The following is a 23,337-nucleotide window of genomic DNA, read 5'->3' on the forward strand; positions in this document are numbered from 1 at the left end:
TCATCATCATTATCCTCTAAGTCACCAGTAACTTTAGACTTAGCCCTAGTGACAGCACATGCAGAGAACACACCAGGGACATCACAATCCTGGGTCGCAGCCACTGGCTCACTAGACAACTGAGGAGCTGGACACACTTGACTTCCACCAATATCATTTCCAAGTAAGAAAGTTACACCTGACATTGGGAGTGTCTCAACCAATCCAACCATAACAGAACCATTAACAAAACCAGACTCTAAATTCACTCTGCACAGAGGGACAGAGAAGTAATTATTCCCGACACCTTGTAAGATTACAGTTTCATCAGAGGAATTAACATTAGAGCCTAGAACACTGGTCAGCATAAGGGATTGGCAAGCGCCTGTATCACGATATAATTTACCTGATTTCCTGTCATTACTGTCCAGAGGACTGACAAAACCATCAGACAGGAAATTAGCACATGAACTCTTGAGAGTGTCACCCACGTTACTCTCAAAAGAGGAGCTTCATCATGAGAATTTAATTTACCCCTCAAATCAGGTTCAATTAAATTGGTTATAGAATTCTTGGAACTCTCAAAGGTGGACACTAGACCAATTGACTGAATATTTAAAGACTCCTTTTTGTTCACATCACGCTGTCTCCTGAAACATTTCTCCGTAGTATGACCAAGCTTACTACAATAAGTACATTTACTTTTCTGAATTCTAGAGGTGGAGCTGATATTTACTTCCTGAGAAACATCATCTTTATTCTCTTTCCTGTTACCTGTACTCTGAGTCGAGGCAACGTACTGACTCTCAGCTTTCCTTTTTTCTCTAGAATATCTCTTGTGAGTGAGAACATATTCATCAGCTAAAACTGCAGCATCAGACAAATTATCTATTCTTTTCTCATCAAGATATAGGCTTACATCTTTATTAATACACCTTTTGAAGTCCTCCAGCAATATCATCTGCTTAAATTTGTCAAAATCAGAATCCACATTCTTAGAATTTAACCACTGCTCTAACAGATCTTCTTTGATTTTTGCATACTCAACATGGGATTGCTTATCTTGCTTATAAGTTGTCCTAAATTTTACTCTATAGGCTTCAGGAACAAGCTCATAGGCCTTAAGAATCAAGCTCTTAATTATCAGATTGATCCTGAGGCAAAAATGCATAAGTTACTTGAGCTTTACTGGTGAGAACAGTTTGATGGAGTACTGGCCAATACTTTTTGGGCCAATTAAAACCTGTAGCTACCCTCTCAAACAACTGAAAATACTTGGTTAAATCAGATTCATTAAAATGAGGGATAAGTTTAACATTTTTAGCCACATCAAAATCATCAGAGCTAGATGATCCAGTTCCACCTTGTTTCATGCGATACTCATGGTCTGCCTGAATCCTAGCTAGTTCAATTTGTGCCTGAGCCTGTGCCTGTGCCTCCTGAATACGAGCCTGAGACTCAGCCTCCTTAGCACGTGCCTGAAACTCAGCCTCCTGAATACGAGCCTGAGACTCCGCCTCCTTAGCCTGAGACTCAGCCTCCTTAGCCTGAGACTCAGCCTCCTTAGCACGTGCCTGAACCTCAGCCTCCTTAACACGAGCCTCCTGCAGAGCTAGCTGTAACTTAGCTATTTCAATCTGCGTTTGCTCATTTGGAGGAGTTACATTAAACAAGCTTTTATTAATCATGCCAACAATTTGATCTTTAGAATGATGAGAGTGAACTGCAATTCCCAATTGCTGAGCAACAAGCTTAAGTTCATTCTTTGTTCTGTTTTCTACATCACACACTGTTTGCACATTTGACAAAAAATCTTTGGCTTCATCATGCGTAGTAATAGTAGACATCATGAATAAATCACAGTCACAAAATATCAAGCAATATCCTTATATCCTAATAAGAGGTCGCCAAATTTATGTTACGGAACAGAGAAAACTGTCCCGTAAAGTTCCAGGTTCAAAACAAAAGAGTTAGGTAAAATTACAAGTTAAAGTTTAATGCTCAAACTAACAACTAAACATTCAGGACTCATAAGGATAATGTAATGGCAAAAAACAGGTTAAATATATGGTTAACTGCAATAGCCTCTATTAACACGAAATTAGCAAGAGTAAATTTATCTAAGTCAGCCCTGATAAAATAAGAAAACCAGATAATACTCAGTGAATACAAGATATATTATTACAGACACAAAATATTATTACCACTGGCTGACAATATGAATTACAAAAACTTTACTAGGCCTACGAATCAACACCTTATGCTATACAGTACAAGAACAAAATGTAATAACACTTATACTCAAATTAAACAGCTGCTAGATGGCTGGAGACTTCCTGAGCACTCACAATAATAACAACTGTACAGGGGAGGACAGAGATGTGAGCAAAATGAGGAGTAGATCTAAGTGGCAATTAATGCAGAGACTGAGCTCATTATATAGGGGCCGGCAGAGCTTGATACAACTTGTAAGAAGGACGCGCAAATGAAGCCATAGGGGACAAAGAGTTGACAATCCCGCTCTGAACAACAGAAAGAACGACTTACTCTACTATAAGGGTAGAAGAGGGGAGTGAGGTAGAACACGCTCGTGATCAAACATGCAGCGTACTGTACGTTAGAATTACACAAAGGATGATGAAATGATAGGCTATGTAACAATATATATATATATATATATATATATATATATATATATATATATATATATATATATATATGTATGTGTGTGTGTGTGTGTGTGTTAACACGAGGCTTTTATTTGCTCTAGTCAGAAAACAACAGTGCTTACATTAATTTCGTGGTGAGACAGTTATGATAAAGAATTTATTAGTACAGAGGAAACTTATTTCAGTCTGAACGTAAGTTTTGACTGTAGTCCAGTTTGTTCTGCCTATGGTGAATTTGCATCGTAGCTGCTGCTCTCGCTCGTGTAAATGGCAACATATCAACAAGAAGTTTTAAAAGGGACCGAGAGCCGTAAGCCTCCATAAGTAGTCTTTTACTAAGAAAGGGGAAAAAAAAAATCTAAGGATACATTCACTTTGAAGGACCTGGTTTTGTTAACACTTGGTAAGATATCTACGAATGTGACAAGTTTCTATTCATCATGCTGCTCAGTATTATCCCTCTGTTCTCAATATGTGGAGGTGTATGGTATGTAGGAGGGCTACTGGGTCTTGTGAAAAGGCTCTGAAGCCTATGCCCAGAGTCGGACGCATAAAAAAAAAAAAAAATGAATTTAACAATTCAAATTGGGGCAAGGAAGAAGAATCTATATGACTTATTGGTTTAACAACTAATGGCTAAGCTCTTCGCTCAGGATAATCTAGGAATGCGATTTCATCCTAGATTGGGAGTGATAATTACCATATAGTTCTTAGATTTCTAGTCAGGCTTGATACATATTCAGTGTAATAGCATATTTGTTGGTTGCTTACATGAGCTCATTATCCTGTATTGCAACCACCTTTGATTGTATTCACACGGGATATGTATTGTCATGCAATTCCTGTGCAGGTAGATAGATACTATCATATATCTTACAAACTAACCTTGTTACACCATCTACTACATTACCTGGACTACACCATGTACAGTACCAAACCACCACACCACCATAACATGCATCACACCACGCAATCGCACTCTCACACTTCCCCGCAACTGCCTCACTCCAACTGGGATCGTCCGACTTCCACTTAATGTTCTTAAACTCTCCCCGAAGTACATTTGCGGTTTCCTTTTCCTGTTTCATTATTCTCTCTTTTTACAATTTTTCAGTCCGTCGTTTCTTCTCTCTCTGCTTAATAACTGACTGCCTCCCATTGCTTCACCACCGAGTTTTAATTACAAGTCCCCGGCCCGGAGGAAACCGGAGACGGGCATTGTTTTCACTCGGTTTGTCTGTCTGTTAGTTAGTCTGTCTGTCTGTCTGTCTGTCTGTTAACAACTTTATGCAAAAACTACTGGTGCGATTTTGACTAAAATTAGAGAGATGATGGGCTATGACCTTCTGATCAACTGATAAAATTGTGGGCCAATTTAGGCCATGGCCGAGGCTGTAGGCCCCAAAAATGTAAAAAAAATAAAATAAAAAATAAAAATAAAAACGCCCTAACTCCTTCAAATTCGTCATATCGACGTGAAACCAAAACATAAAGGTGCATTTTTTCAAATCTGCATCCTGTAACATGCCTCATTACATTAGGGGGGTCACCCCCCGTAAGTGGTAGGGGGGGGTCAATGTCAGGTAGGTCGGGTCTAAAATCTCAATGGGCATAAAATCGTCAATTTTCACGCGATTGACTCCAAATTTGATCCGTGAGATCTTTGACTAGATATCCTGTTGCGTTTGTACGTCAGTACTAAAATGACTGCCGGAGATGGGTTTGCTATGCCTTGGCACCCCTTCTTGTTTACCTTTGTCACTGTCTACCTTTTTCCTCATTTTTACGACCATCCGCCATTTTCGCTCTAGGACTCTTAATCTTCATTTCAAATATCTTGCTGTGGTAGAAGGGAGGAAGGAAGGGGGTGGGAGGGGTGAATGATCATAAGCAACCAGCTGTGGATTAAAAATGGTGTATGGTGGATTGTGGGTGGTTTAAGGAGGGGAGTGAAAGTGATGGTAAACAACATATAAAGAAATTTGGAGAGTTTTGCTAATATGTGTTTGTGAGCAGTTAACACCCACTCCTAAATGAATAGTATTATCTTTGTTTAGCTAGAATACGAGTACAATACTTGAGTGATCATGACAGTGGGGTCCTAAATCGTATCACCTTTAATTTTCAGGCTCCTATGTTCACGCCCCACTGAATATAACTGTTTGGCATTACCTGGATTACATTACTAAACCTGTGTCGATTATGAAACGGTTAGTGGTGACAGTTTTAGTATACTCATGCTCCTATAACTCTCAGTTTAATATCGTCTGCCGATACCTAGCGTTGAATACTAAATTGGTCTTGATAATGAGTGTGTTAATGGTACTGATATTAACATTTTTAGACCACTACGATTCACTTAGACTAATCACATCATCTGGTCTTAGCTGAAGTAGAACATTGAAATAGTTCCGATCATCAGTGTTTAAATGATAAGTATCAACGTTCTCTGACTCTTATGACTCACTTCGGCTGCATAAAATAATCTAGCGTTGGTTGGAATAGAATTCAAGAGTTGCTTCGACAAAGAAAGTATTTTTATTCCAGAAAATATGATATTCAGTTCCCAATGAATATGATAATTTTACGTCAGCTGGAACAGAATACTCAAGTTATCCCAGCCATCTTTGGGATAATGGTACACATCCTTCAAAAAAGTATCGCGCCACTTTTAACATTTTGAAGCGTGGACGAAGCATTGTGACACCTGCGCCAAACAAGTGCAAATAATATTCGTGGTAGTTATTAGTACTCCAAAAAGACATAAACGGCACAAAAAAGATATTATATACCCAGAAGTACCAAAGTAACAGATCCATCAATGTCTAAGGAATTTGTTCATTACCAAAATCATCAAACCCCAGTAACGCAGTGCTATTTTGTAATAACGCTCGAGCTTCTACGACTCTCCACTGAATGTGATAATAATCTGACGTTAGTGAGATTAAAATACTCGAGGCGCCCCGTCCATCCAGGGTTAATGGGTACTTGCAAACAAGGAAAGGGTAGCTGTGAGCTAGGAGAGGGTAACTGTGAGCCAGTAACTGTGGGTGAAAATGGTCAGTGGGTGTGTGGGTGGTAGGAAGGATTAAACCTTTACCCCCAGTGAGCTGCTCTGAGTTGAATAAAATCGCTTGTGGAAAGCTAGGATATATCAAGATTTTTTTTTTTAATTCTTAGACATAGGATAAATCGTCATAGTTTCGAAAATATCTGAAGCCCTACGATTCTCTTGGGCAACATAAAATCGTATGTAGTTAACTGAAATTAAATACAAAGCATATAACTCGAAACCAAAGGGATAATCTCCACCCTACGATATCGTATTTTTTTATTTATTACTGCTACCACAAAATGATTTCACTTGGACAAGGGAAACCTCATACTACCTCGCAACGTGATACATTACCACCATACAAAGAATGGGTCCACAATCATTTGGCTTCTAATTCCCACCTTGACACTGACACTTCCAATAAATGCATTAAAGACGAATATTTATTTCCCCTTTTATATTATGACAAAACATGGAGAACACAACCGTTCATTGTAATTGTATAACTTACATTCGCTTGAGTTACTTTACGTTATATATTATGGTAGTTTTGAATATAAGTCCACCATTAATTTTAATATTTCCATAAAGCTTTTTCATGTGTCAAAGTAGTCTTTTTCACCTCGACCTATAGGCTCCGGATTTAGAGATACTGTACTGTAGGTGTGTGAGGAGATTCCTTTCTGCTTTCCCCCTCTTTAACCAGCAGAGCATATAGAACTACGTTGTTATAATGAAACCTTAAAAAAAAAACGGCTTCGAAAAGACCAACAGGCCCTGCTGTTACTTTTATTTTATCTCAGCCTCACCTTTCCCCAGGCTCTCGTCCAAACCCCTCCTGCCACACACGACCCAGTGCCGCACAACTCCTCATCCCCCGTCCCTTACATGTGCGTCCCACACCTCTCCCCTTTAGCCATTTTATTCCCTTGTAATGGATTATATTCCCTCCACAAGGCTTGGCTACTATCCCACTTCTGACCAGGGATTTTGGCATCTAAGGGGAGGGTCTTAAGGAGTTCTGTCTACCTCCATAATGCTTCAGTCCGGTGACAAAATTTATTTAGTTCTAGCTACCTTTACAAAATTTCGTTCACATTAAGAATAACACATTCACTGCATGTTGAGCAGAACAATATCGTGTATTGGCAGTAATAAAAGTAGAAAAATAAAACGTGATCGGGTAGTTTGGTAATGGACACCGGAAATAAATGATGAAGTCCCCCCTACCACCACCACCCTCCACTCCTCCTAGCTTCCAACTTAACTCTAGTCCTCTTAGGCCTATGTTGTTGTCACATTTTATTATATAATCCGTAAGCCCTCTGAGTTTGATGGTGTTGGTGTTGCTGTTTATGGGAAGTGAGTGTTTCAGCCTTTGATGTCGGAGTGGCGTAAAGGCGGACTAACAGACTGGGTGATATGTATGCTACCATTTTTACCACGATCTCTTACACTACGATGGTGTGTTCCTGTTATTATTCGTTCTACCTCGAGACGATTTTATTTACCTTTGGAGAGCGGCATAAACTTAGACTAACAGGCTGAGCTTTGCGTACCAGCTCTACCGTTAATTAATTAGATGGTTCCCTGCAACAATGACGATTTCTGATGAGTGTAAATTACAAAAAAGTCTTAGGGTTATGCCAGTACCACAGTCATTTTAAAGTAGTCCTGGGAGAGTGAATATCGATGAGATGCAGTTTCGGTTTATGCCAGGCAATGGACCACTAATGCAATATTCAATGTCCGAAAGCTTCAGAAGAAATGCATAGGAATGAAGAGTAAGCTGTAGTTCTTTTTTGATGATTAAGAGAAGACTATTGACAGAGTTCCTAGGGAGGTCGTGAAGTGGACAATGAAAAAGTTTTGGATTGAGAACTGGCTGGTTGGAGTGGTTACGGCAGTATATGAGGGTGCTCGCACCCACGTAAAAGTGAATGGAGGTTTGAGTGATGAGTTTCCGTGAGAGTTAGCGTGCATCAAGGGTCAGTATTGAGACCCTTATTATCATGGTGCTTGAATCTCTCTCATGTAACTTTAGAACTGGACTCCCATGGGAAATGGTGTATGATATTGACTGCATAGAATGAGAGTGAAGTCGAGGGAAGATTTAGGAAATGGAGAAATGAGATGTCTAGAAAGGGCTGAGACTAAAGGCACGAAAAACAAGAGATGAGATCCAGGGCTGGTGGAGGTACTGTCAAAGCAGGGTGAGTATGGCCATGTGCAGTTTGCCACAAGGGTGTGAAAAGTAACTCTATCTTGTGCAATGATCGTGATAAATGGGTGCATATGAGATGTAGTGGTATTTGAGGCTGTTAAATGATGTTGATTCAGTGTGTGATGTGTACAGTGGAAAATATGCAGAGATTGAGAGGCGTGAAAATATTGATCTTGTTGGAGAGTCTCTTGAGTGTGTGGATGAGTTTTGTTATTTGGGGGATGGGTTATGTGCTGAAAGTGCGACTGGAGATCTGTGGCCAGGGTAAGGAGTGGTTGAAGGAAGTTCAGTGAGCTGTTGCCTACCTTAACACTGAGAGGGCTCTCCCTCCGTGCTAATGGGTCCTTGTATGCAGCATGTGTTAGGAATGTAATGCTATAAGGTAGTGAGACCTGGACGGTAAACCAGTAGGATATTCGTCGGCTCAAATGTAGTGCGTCCTTAAATGAGAAGCGTGGGGGGGGGGGTAAGGATAGGACTGGCAGTAATGAGCTGAGAGGTAGCATGGGACAGGAATATATTAATGTTGTGATGAGGAAGAGTAGATTGAGATGGTGTGGGCATGTGGCGAGGATGGAAGATGACTATTGGGTGCGAAGGTAAGAGACGTGAACGTCGAGGGTAGCAGAAAATAAATAAATAAATAAATAAATAAAATAAAAAGAGGGCCTGGGACAAGGCCATACAGAGTGACCTCGGGGATACAGAACTGAACAGGAAGGCTGCCTGAGATCTAGCAGCGTGGAGAGCCGCCGTTAGGTGACAAGGTCGACGCATGCAAGCATGTTGGAGCCTGTATATCCTAAATGAAACGAAACGGTAGGTGATATTTTGGCTTATCACCCACACTGCAGAATGAGTAGGAACCACTTTACTTCATTCACATTAATATTTATGCATTGTCGATCATGATGCGAAGGTGAAAATGTATGATTTTGCTAAATCATACGTTAATTTTAAACCTGCTAGAATTGTTCTCTTGTGTAATTAATTCGTCAGGAGATATTAAATAATACCTATGCTTGTCAGTAGCATGAAGAGGGTTATTTGAGATGGATTTGAAGCACTGACTGCTAGAATTTCTCTCAGCTGAACAAAAACTTCTCGTGTTAGCCTGAATAACGTATCCAACTACACTTATTGCAGAGAAAGGGTTAATCTATGCATAAAACAGTACGGTTCAGAAAACCGAGAAAGTAGTAATTTGTTTGATTCTTCCATACTTACAAAGACACTTGAATTCAAGTTGCGCATAAGATGATGTGATTATACACTGTCATCACTCATGAAAGTACGATTAAACTTGGGTGAATATTTACATGAAGGAATAGAAAAAAACTAACACCTTTACGTGACGGTAAATTGCTACAGACACTTGTGGATCGTGCCAATTGGTTAAGGTTCTTGATAAATACGATTTTTTTAGTATGTAAACATTTAGATGGTTCCCTTCTCATTCATTAATGGAAAGTAGTAAAGAAGAAAATGAAGTCCATACATTAATTTTTTCTCTGTGATGATCTGTTCTCATATTTCATAATTCTTACCACCTGATTACTATATTCAGTTTAGGAAAGATATCTGGTGGTAAAGATTATGCAGGTTGTATCAAACTAGTCCTGTTTGAAAAATATATCCAGAGCTGGAGAAAATCGTCCTTAAGTAGCTGGAACAAAATGGAAAATCATGCCACCAGTTTTAAGAATTTCAGGGGCTGATTTTTTTTTTTTTTTTTTTTCATTTACTCATGGGCAAAAGTAATGATTGTCGTAAATGATGACCACTCTAGAGAGCGACATTAATTTCTGATTGGTCTGGTAAGGACCTAAAAAAATTGAAAATGATAAAGAAGCTTGTTTGAGCTTGGGGTAATCCTTTGGCTGGAGGAGAGTCAATTGAATGTTCCACATCCCTCTTCTCCCTTCGCTTCCCCTCCCCACCTTTCCCCTCCAATCTCCACTCTTCCTCTCCCTCGCTCTCCTCTCCTCCTCTCCCCTCTCATTACAAGGTTTCTTTTTGCAATCTGCTGGGGCCCGGCAGCATTTAATATTATCGTTAATATTCAGTCAGGTACAGAAGAAGGTTATTAATTGCCTCCGAGTGATTATACGCAATGTCGACTGATCTCATAATAAGAACTCATTGTGCAATTTGCAGAGACCAGACACGAGTTATCCCTCCCGTTGTCGGTGCAGCTCAAACATTTTATCTCAGTAAACACAAGATTATTATATTCAGCTAAGAGTGAATCATAAGATACTGAGAACCTTTTTACTATTAGCTGTTTCATGCTCGGAATAAATGTTGCACGTTATGTTGTTTCAGCTAACGCCAGGCGATTATACTGAATTATAGTGAGCGTTGGGTGTTAATATCATCTCTGATATTTTATCGGTTTGGAAAAGAAATGTAATAACTTCTTCAATATCTGTCTATTGCCAGACGCCTTAATCCCTTACAGAGTGGCCACAAACAAATCGCCTCCACGTCGCCTGTCCCCCTCCATTTCACTGCCCTGTTCCCAATTTACACCCCACCTCCATCATGTACCTCTCCACTCCATCCCTCCATCTCATCCTCGGCCTCCCCCTCCCTCTCCCCCCCTCCACCTCACATACACTCTCCTCGTCAGTCTCTCACCCTCCATTCTCTCCATATGGCCAAACCACCTCAGTGTGTTCCTTCTAACGCTTCCTATCACATCCACATCCACACCACAACGCTCCTTTATATCCTCACTTGTCAGCCTGTCTCTCCATGTGACTCCACAGGCTCCTCTTAAATAACTCATTTCCACCGCTCGCACTCTTGACTTGTGTCCTTCCAACAACGTCCAAGCTTCACTTCCATACGTTAGAGTTGGTATCACAATACTGTCATGTAGTAACTGTTTCACTTCCGTGCTCACTTCCCTGTTCCTTATCACTGCCTTCAAGGAACCAGCAACCTTTCTTCCTTGTTGTACCCTTTCAAGCACTTCACGCTCCAAACTTCCATCCTTACTCATCACACTCCCCAAGTACTTAAACGTACTCACATTTTCCAATTCCTCACCATCCAACCTCACTGTACATTCACTGACTCCACCTCTCTCAAAGACCATCACCTTACTCATCACTACATTCACCTTTAGATTCCGTTTCTTGTATACTCTCCCAAATTCATCCACCAAGCCTTGCAGCTCCCCTTCGTCGTCACGTAACAACACAGTATCATCAGCAAACAACAGTACAGGGAGTTTCCAAACACTACCCTCTCTAACTAGGGCCACTCCAACATCCACTGTCCTACCTTGTATCTCTTTTATTACCCCATCTATGTACAGATTGAACAACCATGGAGACATGACCCATCTTCAACAACTTCCCATCTTAACACTTTCCACAATCCTTGTGTATCCGCCCTGTCATATGCTTTCTCCAAATCCCTGAAGGCCACATACAACTTCTTTCCCTTCTCTAGAAACTTTTCCACTAAAGATCTAAGAATGAATATCTAATCTACACAACCCCCCCCCCTTCCCTTCCTAAAGCCTCCCTATACTTCTCCAACTAATTCCTCTGCGATTTCCCTAACTCTGTCAATAAGTATCATACCATACACTTTTCCTATTAAACTAAGAAGACAAATGCCCCTGTGATTACCACACACTTCTTTTCCCCCCTTTTCCCTTGCACAAGGGAATAATTATACATGACTTCCAATCCTCCGGAACTCTATCTTCCTCCCAGGCCATTCTGCACATCTTCCACATCCATTCTACTACTATCTCTCCCCCATGCTTCAGCATTTCACCACACACTCCATCAATTCCAGGGGCTTTCCCCAATTTGACTTTCTTCATTGATTCAATTTGATAATACTTATTACCGGAATATTCTATCAATGGTTAGGAGGCTCGGTGGTTGGTGAAGATTGTATCTAACTCTCCAGTTTAAAACATTTCTCCTAGACTGAGTAAAATCGCCTGGAAAGAGTAAGAAAAGTTTAAAAATACATTATGAGATACAGAGTGTAAACTGGATCAAGTTATTATGCACAGACAACTGTAAAAACTCAAGCTCCTATGACTCACACTTAGCTGAACCGAACAATTTTGTGTTCGCTAGACATGAAAACTAGGGTTACCCTGACCATAAGAGGGTTCATGGTATTAGTGTCACAAAAGACTTTGTAGAAACTTGTAGAGAAGTTTTGTGGATTGGTTATATATATATATATATATATATATATATATATATATATATATATATATATATATATATATATATATATATATATATATATATATATATATATATATATATATATATATATATATATACTTGTGGACGAGCGGTTGTTATACGTGAGTAGTTTGTAAGTAGATAATCTTCGTTCCCATTTGTCATGCAATGACAGGAGAGGTAAAGAATAGTATGGGACTATTTTTATTTGTCTTGGAAATATTAACAGTCTCTCACACACGAGTGAAGTATAAGTAGAGACCCGCGAGCTACCTCCTGTCTCGCTCTCTCTCTCTCTCTCTCTCTCTCTCTCTCTCTCTCTCTCTCTCTCTCTCTCTCTCTCTCTCTCCCATGTTGCTAGGCTCGTTCTCCCTACTACCTGTCGGTTTTATGGCCTGTCTCCTTCTGCGCTCTGCTTCCTAAATTCTGGTGAAGCAGGGGTCGTGTCACTTGTGTTACACTGTGGTTGGTCCTTTTTTCTTGTGATTTACTCGTTGTGGGATGAAGACTGCCGCTACTTGTAGGTGCATGTAGAAGATTATACAGACGACTCGTGGAGTTGTTACTTGTAGTTGATTGTAGATGGTTGTAGTTCGTTGGTTCGTCGTAGAAATTGCAAGATTGTTTGTATCAGTATTTAGTTAAACTACTGGCAAGGCGTCCTGTGACCTCTTCACCTCTACATCGGCATGATGATCGGGGAGACGGAGGGGGCTGGTTGGAGAGAATACTGTCAGGAGCTGGTTGTGAGTTGTTGGTTGTGAGAGGTATTTTTTGTTTTCAATCTTGATATTTTGTAGGAATTCACTGTTGATTCGTAGACAAGGTTTGTATACGTTCGCTGCGAACCAAATGTCACAAAAGACTTTGTATAACCTTGTAGAGAAGTTTTGCAGATCAGTTATATATATATTGAACTTGTAGACGAGCAGTTGTTATATGTGAGTAGCTTTGTAAGTAGATAATCTTCGTTCCCTTTTTTCATGCAATGACAGGAGAGGTAAAGAATAGTATAGGACTATTTTTATTTGTCTTGGAAATATTAACAAAGTCTGTCACACACGAGTGAAGTTAAGTAGAGTCCCGCGAGCTACCTCCTGTCTCACTCTCTCTCTCTCTCTCTCTCTCTCTCTCTCTCTCTCTCTCTCTCTCTCTCTCGCCCATGTTGCTAGGCTCGTTCTCCCTACTACCTGTCGGTTCTATGGCCTGTCTCCTTCTGCGCTCTGCTTCCTAAATTCTGGTGAAGCAGGGGTCGTGTCACGTGTGTTACACTGTGGTTGGAAAGTTCCAGAAATCTGTGTGTGAGTATGTGTGTATGTCACTAGGCTTTGTTCGTATGCTATCTCGCTGATACACTACCTATATCATCCCCTGACTTGCTACTTCCTGTGTATGGTCAACATTTCCTCAGTTAACTTGCAAGATCATTTCCCTTTCCCAGGCTTGCCTGGAGCTCCGTCCATCTATCTATTTATCTATCTATTTATTATGATTTGTAATTATCATATGGAGTCCTGACATTAGTATTAACACTCAGACTCTTCGATACACTTACTTCTGAATAAAATCGCCTGGCATTAGCTACAACATAACAGGGGAGAAGATGATTCCCCTTGAGGTTTGGCTCATGTCAAGCCTTTGCAATTTGCAGGAACAAATTTTATGATAAGAGGTCAGTTTAAAAAAAAAAATGACAAGTTGGAGTTGTCCCGGCCATGAGAAGATTAACATCGGGGGCTATTAATAAAGCGAGGGAAGGCATTACTTGTTTGCCGAACCACTGAGGACATAAAGTAAGGCAGGTGTGTGTTTGCTGCCCATAAATGCACAAATAAACCTTTTTTTTTTTTTTTTTTTGTTAAGGGTCGGCACATAAACTAATTACTTTGCTATATTCAGACAAGTATGTGCATGGGTCCACATACACATGAATATGTCATAGATTTATTAAATGTTAATGTGTCCAAATCATTATTAAATGGGCCGGAGCATACGATATATTGATTTATCAAAGCCTCTCTCTCTCTCTCTCTCTCTCTCTCTCTCTCTCTCTCTCTCTCTCTCTCTCCTCGAACAATACTCGCTCCCCACCCTAGTTCTAACACGCTTTCTTCCTCTTTTCTTTTTTTTTTTTTTTTTTTTTTTACATCTGCCCACGTACATTCTCCCTCGTCCCCCTTTCCTTTCCCCTCTCGTAGTACCTGTCCCATTAACTCCCACCGCATCCTACCCTATCCCTCCCTCTCTTAATCTCTCTCCCTTCCGCTTACCCTTGTTATGCCTCCATTTAGATACTTATCACCATTCTTCTTCCCATTCATTCTCATTATTGACACGCATCCTCCTTGTGACATATATCCCCCTCATTCGCTAACCCGCTTCCTCCCATTTCATACAACATACTGTATTAGCTCTCTCGCTTTCACTTCTGCTTCTCCCTGGCTTACTACCTCTCTTTGTTTATCTTTTTATTTCTTGCTTTTGTTCTCTGACTTCAAACAGTGCATATTTACTCCAACATGTGTTAATTATAGTTTTCATGTTCACATTTAATCCGCCTTTCCTCACTCCCTGTACAAGTTTGCAGCTTCAGTCTCATTTATCTATTTATTCATTTACTTATTTATGTACTTATTTAAATGTATTTACTGATTACTGACACGTCGCCTCATTATTCTTCTCTCCAGGCAGCTCCACTTATGGTTTCTCTCTCCCTACATACTCAACCCGTTACCTAATTCCTTACTTTCATTGTATCCTTTAATTCCTGTCCCTGTTAGTTATACCTCATCTATTTGCCATCGACCATTTCCTCCCGTATACATCTTCAGCCCAAACTTCCGCACTTTCAGTCTTGACTTCCTTCCTTCTGCTTCTCCTTCATTAATCCATCTATCTTTCTCTTCCCATTTCCCGACATTATTCTTCTGGCACCTTCAGTATACATCGAAAAGGCTCCTCCATTTAGACACTTAGTTCGTCCTCGTATTAGTTGCTGATGTTTTCATAATTTTGTAGTTGTGTCAAAATAATACTAAAAATGGATGAAGTAAAGCTATTTTTTATTGACACAACCTCCCTCTTTTCCAACTTTTTGACAATTCCGTATGTCTCTCCGGTTCCCTGTCCAATCTTATACTCTTTTTTTATATCTCTCCCCATGCTCCATATTCCTTCTGTCTGTCTGTCTGTCTGTCTGTCTGTCTCTCTCTCTCTCTCTCTCTCTCTCTCTCTTCAGTTTCATATTCTCAACTCCTCTCTTCTTTTTCAGCATCTCTCCATTCCCCATATCTTTCTTCACCTTATTCCTTAATGTCCGCATCTTATCACATTCTAACCCCATCTCTTTCCTCTTATCCATTTCTCCGCAAGCCATATTTCCCTCCTCTCCTTACCCTCCCATTATCTCCATCGTTTCTTTTTCCTTTCTCCTATTTTCTCCCTTTCAAAACTTTTCTCTTTCTTCATTCCCAACAGTCCATCACTTAGCTCACCTTCTTTCCGCATTCCTCGTTTCCCCATAGTCAAGCTTTCCCTCTCTCTCCTCTCCCCTGTCTCCCATGTTCCATCTCCCTCCATGACTCGCATCATCTTTATTAAATCTTGCTACCTCGATTCCCCCCACCCTCTTCCTCTTTATTTCTCCCCTGATCTTGCCCTAAACTGTAGGTTGCATTTCTAACAATCCTCTTCTCCGTTCCTCTCAACTTCCATTTTTTTTTGTCCCATGTCTTCCCCCCCCATCATCTAAATTAAACATTTGTACCCCTTCCTCTATCTGATGTTCTTTTTATCTACAGTCTCTCATTCCTTTGCCCTCCTGCCTCCTTTCCTCATAGTCGTCCTCCTCTTACCCCTCCAAACTCTCCATCCCACCTCCATCTCCCCTATAATCTTTCCTCTCTTCCTGTCGAAGTTCTTTTTGCCCTTTTCTTCTCGTATCTGCATGCAAACTTTCCTTCTAGTTTTCTTCACTGTAACTCACCTCTCCACTATCCCCCTCGTCCCAGCTGCCTCCATCTCTTGCTTTAGCTTAATTTAAGGTTCAAGTACCCTCCCCTCCCTTTTCATTCACAACCTCTCTCTTCATGACCATTTAATTGGGTGATAAAATAGCCTGCAGCCAGAAAGAAGAATTCGGGTCTGAATTAAATCAGCATTCAGATTGTCTCTTGCCCAAATGAGTCGCCCACAGAATCCTCAGATTCCTTATAAACACTTCAGTTTTTCTTTGCATTTCTGTTCTTCCCAGGTGCTCGAGTTTCTTAAAAGGCTTTATTGCACGGGTTTTCTATCTTGTTAGTACATTTTCATTTTGCCACTGCTATTATTAGCTATCGTTCTCCGGGAAAAACTGAAGTAGGATTTCTGCCGCTCAGACTCTTATGAATAACAGTCTGCTAAATAAAATCTTCTGGGGCTAAACCAACAGAGTTCATGATGACATCACTGACACTCGCAGATTCATATTATTTCCCATCTAAAGGCAATCATTCGGTGTTAGCTGGAACAGAACTCTATGAGTGTCGAGACTGTGTGATGGTGTGAATTTTTTTATCATTTGTTTGAGGGTTTTTGCAACACAACCTTGTAAAACCCGAAGAAATAAGTAAGAACTAAAGTGGATTAGAGTAATAATTAACCCTTCAATACGGTGATGTCTTTGCATAGTTAAGTTATGGCACAGCTAGAAGAAGATTGTATTTACTGTAATTTAAGAGAACCCATTGTAAACATTAAGTTCGAAAACTGCCACAAGCTGAAGAAAACAATTTAAGTTCAGTTAAGAACCTACTAAAAAACACAACACTTGATTCATGTGACTAAGGATTGTACCTTTAGCTTCTCAATGATCGTAGTAAAAGATGGATTCAATTAAGTGCTTGCCGTCAGTAGCCCCAAACAACAGTGCTTTAACGATGCCACACCAATGAAAGAAAATCAGAGTGAAAAGAAAAATACAATGTTAAAACACACACACACACACACACACACACACACACACACACACACACACACACACACACACACACACACACACACACACACACACAATGATACTGATACTTGTAGGCACATCAGAGATTGTTCTTTTTAAAATACTCTCCATCATATAATTATTACCACTGTTGTAAACAGTCAGTCTAATTACAAAATTCACGGTCGTGCTGGTTTATAAAATTCAGGCTATTAATTCACCTTTGCGCCAGTCCAACATCAAAGGGTGTCACACTCAGTTCCCGGAAAGTTTCATCAAACTCGGAGAGACATACTAATGAGAGGTCCAAAATCGAAACGAAAAAGGACATCAGTGGCTTTGGAAGAGGGGAGTGGAGGGGTGAGGGAAACAGGTATGGGGGTTTAGGCAGAGTCTTCATCATTTGATTAAAGAGTACGTAGAAATAAACACAAGTTTGTGAGGATACACGTAAAGCTTAAATTTCATAAAGCCCCTTATGGATTCTTTATACCATTCTTGCTATCTCTATAGGCGAGTTTAATCAGTCTAGGAGTGACTATTCAAATTAAGAAGTTAGTTACAGATTTCACGGACTCCTTTACGAGGAAGAATAAAATTACCTGGAGGTACCAAGAACAAAATGCCAAAGTCATCATTAAACTGAATACTTTAATACCCTCCTAGACGCCAAAATACCTGATTTGGATTGTAATGTGGACTGTCCTCATGTAGGGAAGGGACTGTGAGAAGGAGACGGATGGGTGAGAGGGTCAGCAATGGATTGTAATCTAATCCATCAAAAGGGAATAGCTAAATGGAGTGATGTGGAGGTAGGGGGGCAGTAAAGGTCAGGGAAAGTGTAACATGAGGTGATGGGGTGATGTGTGACAGAATGGGCTTAGGGGAGAATCTATGGAAAGAATGGAGGTTGAACTACATAATTATTAACAAAGCAAAGTAAACAAAGGAACTGTTGGTCCCTTTGCAGCCTTTGCTACAGAGTACATGAAACGGATAACAGGGCAAGAAGAGTTCATCAGTTCATTAGCCCCTCTTGTCAAGGCCACCAGGAAAACGTAAGATAGAATACTAGGCAGCAATGGTAATCTATCATGGAAATACCCTGGGTACCGATGATATGAACCTAAACTCTATACTGTCATAACCTGTAAGTGGATACACTATCAGGCCAAAGACAGTTACCCAAAGGTGTTCTGTGCTTATAGTGTCCATGCATTATATTGCAGGAATCAGAAAATATTTGATATTAATTATTCATTTCTGCACGTGATGACTTTGGGGATTACAAGTCAAGTATCTGCCAAAGTAATTTTCAAATTGTTAGTATTGTACTCCTTTTACAGTCTACCACATTGCCTGGCAATGTGTTTCATAATTATGATTACAAGTCGACTAAAGAATTTTATTTTCTTTATTTGAGTGAAAATGTTTGCCAACAGTCTTGCAATCATTAGCTCAGTTCGACTAGTCTTATATGAAATATTAATGTATACTCTTTGGATTAAATTATCTCGTAGTCAGCACCAAGCTAAAGTAAACAGGTTCATTTCACCTCCACGTTTCTCATGAGACACGAGGATATAACAAAAAAAAATAATAATAATAAATTTATAGTTTGTTGCCCCCCTTTGCTGTACTGTCTCGGGCATCTGCACATTTTAATTTCTAATAATGTTACCAGGGTCCATATTTATCACAGTTCCTATGATTGTTCGTATGTATCCAACAGCATTTCCCCAAATCACTCACAGCTGTGAAAAGTTCCTAGGAAGTCTTCCTCAACGTTCCCAGAGAATCTCACTACTGTGATTAGCAGCATTCTTAGGACTTGCTTGCGAGTGAGTACACATGGTACAGTCAACAAAAGTGTTTTGCCTATATTCGTATATGACCATTTCCCATTGTCTGGCTGATATTTGCAGAAATAATGATTAATATATATAAATCAGCATAAATATCAGCATATCAAAACCAATATATCAATATTTCGACAATTACCAAAACTTATTTTCAAATACAAAAATTTCAGGAGTTGCCGATATCGTCTTTATGGTCTATTGTACAAGCAACTATGCAACAGTTGGAGGACAGCATATTCTGTTCCTTTGCTTCGGTTTTCTCAGCGACTTACTTTGTATTTTATATCTTAACATTACCATGTACGTTATTTATATCGCTTTAATATCAACATAATTATCATCAGTAAAATATAAAAGGATGCTGAGGTGTAGGGTGCAGAATAAATCTAAAGAAATATTATGACTTTCATTAATAAAATACAAGAGGATGCTGAGGTACAGTCTGTAGAATACTTCGCTGCGGAAATATCCAAATCCACTTCGAATACGATGGTTAAGGCCAGGAAAATCATGTAATCCTTCCCTCTTCCACGAACACCAAAACTCTCAGCCATTGCATTTTTTTTTTTCTTGCATACATTTTTCACCTCATTTCTTCCACTCTTTCCTCCTCTCTTTTCACTCCACATGCTACCGAAAATATCCTTGATAACCAGTTTCCTCCCAGACGACCATCTGAATATGCAGAACTCGACGGCTGGGTAACGCACAGAAATTCGCGATGTGGTTGGGAAGGTTTTGTGTGAATGAGAGAGAGAGAGAGAGAGAGAGAGAGAGAGAGAGAGAGAGAGTAGAACACAAAAGAAATGAGGGTAATATAAGATACTACGAGACGATGAACCTACGGTACCGGTAGTGAAATGTGATAAATTATGGAGAGATCAGTGGACCTTGGAGACAGGTTGTGAAGCTTATGTCCGGAGTCGCACTTATTGAAAAAAAAAAAAAAAGTGCAAAAGACATGACAAATGCTATATGTTTTGGGAAATAAAAGAATAGCGATAGGTGGTTGTTTTGTACTTTGAGTTTTCATATGAATTTTAACTATAGGAAATAAATATATTTATACATGAAAAGCAGATTTTAATGCATTTGCATGCAAATATTGCCTCTCTTGTGTCACGACTTCGCGACATTGTATTATTACAGGAACTCACGATAATGTTGGCTATTATTATGCGAGTCTACGAGCGTTAGTGGAAATTCCAGAAAACTTCGCTGAGCTATGCGTCCTGCGTCAGCACTCTGATGGAATAACTCTTCAAAGCATTTGTCATTGTTTCAGGACTGACTGTCTTTATGTACAGACAATGGTGTATCACTGTGCGAAATTAGTACATTATGTACATACCGTTCGCCCCGCCCTGTAGCTGCCAAGAGTGGAGCTCCACCCCCCCCCCTTTTTTTTTTTTCACGGGCAAGCCTGTAGCTTGAGAAACAAATCCGTTGGTGTCCAGCAGCCACGAGAGACAGACGTATTCGACAGAGCAGTGTAAGACAGCAGTAATCACTGAAGACTACCGCTCGTGTATTGGTATGTCTTAGCAACTAGACTACCCAGTCTTGTCGCAGCTCTACAACTCCAAATCTCTCCAGCCAGCAGCCCCGAGAGTTGAATGTAGCAGAGAGCGTTGCAGCCTCAGCAGTGATCGGCAGACCAACCCAGTCTCGTTGCAGCCCCGTGACTCCATATCTCTCCATTTACCAGTAATTTCATTCTGTTTTCTAGGCTTAGGAGTGTTAAGTAGCTGGATTGCGTGTGTGAGTGAATTTGCTTGCTTAAGTTTCTATGTACCCTAAGCATTAATTTTCTTGTAATTAATAAATTCACAACTTTTCTTTTAAGCTCGATTAAATGTAAAGCCGTGTTTCATTATTCCCTGTTGCTCTCACTTAATTTTCTTTGCTCCCTGCTTGCACAAATATTTCATAATCACAACGGGTAGTTAAGACAGTTCTTTTACATCAATTCTTAATAAAACTTTGAGCAAACTAGGAGAGGCGAAAGCAAGAATCTGGTTTAGTACAATTAGGTTCCAGGTTAAATTATTATACTTCAGTCTATCTCTTCGAGGCCAATGGTACTAATTCAGTATCCATGAGTGATTATTTCTCACTCTGTACTGTTTGAAGAGAACGTTTATAAATTTCTTGTTTTCAGGGTATCGGTGACATAAGCCAGAATAAAGTAAAACATGAGACTTTATATCGCAAAGTCCCTAATCTCCCCCCCCCCCTCAGACAAGTGGCGACCTCTCCAAGATATTAACTCCTAGCTTTATAGATAAGTTACTAACGAAATAGTTTATCGATTTTCTTCTCAGAATTGTCTTTAGTTCATTCAGGCTCCGTTCGAATTAGCACCATGGCTTCTAACCTGTTTATATAGGATGCCAAGGATAGGGGGTTTACTGACCCCCAGGATATTAAACAGTACGTGTATGTCCTACAACAGAAAAGTGGTGCCCATGAATAGCGTAAAATTCAGCGCGAACACGAGCATGAACAGTGTGAGGAACATGAGAAAGAGTGTGAGGAATGTGAGAAATAACACTAACACAAGCGTAAACAGTGTGAGGAACGTGAGAGATGGCATGAGCATGAATGTGCTGATTGTGAGGCACATGAGAAGCATGAGCTTTTAATACTGAAACTCAAGCTAGCTTCTCAGACTTTGGGAGCATCGGGCACTTGTGACCCTAGCTCCACACACTTTTCTCCAGCACCTGTCCTGGCAATGCTACGCATCAAGCTTCCTTCATACAAAGAAGGTGAACATACCAAGCTATTCATAGCTCGTTTCGAGGACATCACACAGCTGTACCAGCTGGATGAGGCAGCTAAGCAGTTCCAATTCCTTAGCCTGTTTGAAAGGCCCGCTCTCGATATTCTCCACAGATTTTGGAGTGACAATTTAACTTTTGAAATGATGATAGCCTCCCAAATTAAGGCATGCGGTCTCACAGATGAAGATACCAGGAACAAGTTGCTGAGGGAGCATTTCCAAGAAAAGGAGTCTGCTATCTATTTCATTCACAGTCTCACCACTTACTTAGAAAAGTGGATGGAAAGGGATGAGACTTCTCACACTCGAGAGGGGATAATTGACCTTATGCTCCATACACACTTAGAAAAGTTGTGGCCTGCTGAGCTCATTTCTCAGCTGAAAATCTGTCAAATAAAGGATGCCAACCAAATGGTGGAGAAGGCTCATGCATTTTTCATTGCATATGGGTACAAGACTCGTCAACAACTGCCCTTGAACAAGAAAAAAATACTACCAAGGTTGGGAAGCCATCACAGAGCAAATTGCAGCATTATGACCATTCCAAAATAATGACCAAAGTCGAAATAAACCCCAGAAAAAGGACAAAGGGCAGAATACTGAGCAATCTGGCTGGAAGAAGTACAATAAATACTGTAACCAGCAGCGGTACCCCAACCAGCAGCAGTACCCTAACCAGCAGCAGTACAAAGGTGACCACAAAAATAATATGCCATGTTATCAACAGTGAGGACAATCATCTTCAACACCAGCCCCAGTGTTTTGGAGGCAGGAAGCAAATGCTGTCTTCATTCTCCAACAACAGAACAGCAGTGCTGTCCCTAGCAGCACAGGCCCTCCCCCACAATTAACTATTCCGCCTCAGATGGTAAGCCCTTCTCCACAGGTGGTCAATGCCTCAACTCCTCAGAAGGTGAATATGACCCCTCAGGCATCTGGTCCTCAGAGTGCCAAATTCGCTGATTCATTTGTCCCACAGTCTTATCAGTGGGTAGCCACTTCCTCCTCAGACCCTTGCACAGGTAACAGTACCTTCCTTGTTCAGCCAGTGTTTGTGGGAGTGTTTCCATAAATGTCCTGAGACACAACGGTTCCTCAGGTTGCCATATCAGGCAGGGTCAAGTTCGGCCCAAGGAGTACATAGGTAGACAGATCCATGTTCAACTTATTGATGGATCAATGAGATTGTTTCCTGAGGCATGTATCCAGGAAGCAACTCCCTTTTACGCAGGTTCAGCAGTAGCAGTTGTCATGCCACAATCTCTGTTTGACCTTATTATAGAGAACATTAGTGGCATAGAAAATAGTTGCACAGACATCGCTACTCAGACTTTGGCTGCTGCAGTAACAAGAGCCATGGCCAAGGCTCCACATGTCACTCCATTAACCACTGCATTGCCGCAAGATCTGATCCATAGCCAAGATGTTGTCCTAGAGCAACAGTCTGGCCCGACAGTTTTCGTAGGGTGTAAAAAACTGGAGGATAATGTGATCAGGTATTCACAGGGAAGCCAAGCCAGGTTCATTCATAAACAAGGATGGCTGTACTGTGAGTCAAA

Source organism: Coenobita brevimanus, chromosome 41 (genome assembly GCF_032717465.1).
Source record: "Coenobita brevimanus isolate Jiangsu-jjx chromosome 41, ASM3271746v2, whole genome shotgun sequence".
Classification (NCBI taxonomy): Eukaryota; Metazoa; Arthropoda; class Malacostraca; order Decapoda; family Coenobitidae; genus Coenobita; species Coenobita brevimanus.